The sequence below is a fragment of the Octopus bimaculoides genome, chromosome 24, assembly GCF_046866305.1.
Source record: "Octopus bimaculoides isolate indiv1 chromosome 24, ASM4686630v1, whole genome shotgun sequence".
NCBI lineage: Eukaryota > Metazoa > Mollusca > Cephalopoda > Octopoda > Octopodidae > Octopus > Octopus bimaculoides.
In genome coordinates this window covers 14,978,792-14,980,985 of record NC_142951.1, presented here as the reverse complement: position 1 = coordinate 14,980,985, position 2,194 = coordinate 14,978,792, and positions in this window count along the sequence as shown.

Genomic DNA, 2,194 nt, shown 5'->3' with positions numbered 1-2,194 from the left:
TATATATAAATATATATTATATATATATATATATATATATATTTATATATATTTATATATATTTATATATATATATATATATATATATATATATATATATATAATCATTATTAATAAATCATAGAGCAGCAAAAAACTTTTAGAAATTTTATTTACTACCAGTGGTCTAGCGAGAAGAAAGAATTAGTCAATAGACTATATATTATTCATTTAAAATACAGAGATGCCTATAATAGGACATCTAACCCGCAAGAAAGAGCAACCAAAAACTCTATGCCACAAATAGGGATGATTTCGAAAGGGAATGAAAAATAAAAACATTTACATCTATACATATGTATAAATATACTTTTTACATACAAATGTGTGTATGCCCCTGCAACATATACATATGCCGCGAATACACATACATCTATTTACGTTGAAGACAAGACAAGCAGAGTGAGCGAGCTACAAACAGACATACGAAGGAATACAATAACGAAATAAATATTAGATCTACTAATTACAAACCTTGCCAAAACTATCATTCAGTTTGCAACAATAGCCTGGTGTTTCGTGTCTCTGTGTTTGAATCCCATTTCGTTCTTTTGAACCTCTAATCTTTCCGCGTTCGATAAATAGTTCTAAATATCAGTGTTTTTCAGTCAACACTATCTTGTTGTTGTTGTTGGCACTCCGTCGCTTACGACGTCGAGGCTTCCAGTTGATTCGATCAACGGAACAGCCATTAGAGGATAGAAAAAATTGCTTTTTGTGGTATTTTTTCCAGTTCTTTACGCTCTGAGTTCATTTATCACCGTGGTCGACTTTGCCTTTTAATATTTTCAGGAACGATAAAATAAATAGCATCCATGTGCTGTTATAGGTGAAATCGGCTCGTCCCACCTCTCCAAATTTCAGGCCTTGTGCCCATTGTAAGGGCGGTGATTTTGGCTAAGCCGTTCGAGCATAGAAAAAATGTCTTACGGTTCCTTACGTTCTGATTTCATACACCACCGAGGTCAACTTTGCCTGTTGATCTTTTCGGGGACCGATAAAATAAGTAGCATTCAAGTACTGCGTTCGATGAAATCAACTATCCCCCCTCTCCCCCATAGTAGAAAGAATTTCTAAACCTGTACGTGAAGGCAGTGATTTTGGCGAAACCGTTAGAGCACAGGAAGAATAGCATATAGAGTGACGAAACTGGGGAAACCATCGTTCTAAGTGAGCGGTAGACATACATGATATAGTAGCCTTGATAGAATCCCTTTCGTTCCTTTACGTTCTGGGTCTATACCACCGAGGTCAACTTTGCTTATAATCCTTCCGGAGCGATGAAATGAAGGACTGATCAAGTACTGAGCTCGACAGTATCGAAGGTGTCGACAGTTCTCCTTTCTCTTAGAAGTTACTGGCCTTGTGCCTAAATCAGAAACTATTTATATAGAGGAGAAGGCAAAATGTGATGGGTTCCTAATATTTGGGAGGGGCAAGGATTGGTGTTTGTTGCTTTAAGAACCATTGGATTAAGGCATACGACCCGCTTGTTTTACTGTAGCAGAGAAAAATATAAGCTCCTGAGGAAACCTTCTCGATATCCATAACTATTATCTAGCCCAGGCATGGGCAACCTTTTCTGAGAAGTGGGCCGCATGAGATATGGTTAATCATTAGACGGGCCGCACTACTGAAAAATTCATGGTAATTTTTCGTTAGCCGCACCATTCAGAAAAGTCCGCAGTTTGCCAATGACTGATCAAAATACAAGAAGATGGTGAGCTGACAATCGTTAGTGCGACGGACAAAAAGCTTATTGGCATTTTTTCGAGCTTTACAGTCTGAGTTCAAATTCCGTTGAGGTCGACTTTGCCTTTCTTCCTTTCGAGGTGTCAATAAAATAAATACCAGCTGAGGTCTGAGATCGATGTAATCGGCTGGTCCCTCCCACCAAAATTCTGGCTGTTTTGTCAATAATAGAACATATTATCTAGACCAGGGGTTTTCAAACTGTGGTCCGCGGACCACAGGGGGTCCGCAAGGACAAGACAGGGGGTCCGTGGACAGCAAATACTTTTTATGGGCAATTTGATTTTATATATGTTTTTTAATCGAAATCTTTTAATTGACAATAAACCTATTTGTTAAATACTGTTAAATAAATAAATGTAAAAATATGTTATTTTAAGCAAATATTTATGTATAAATTTCA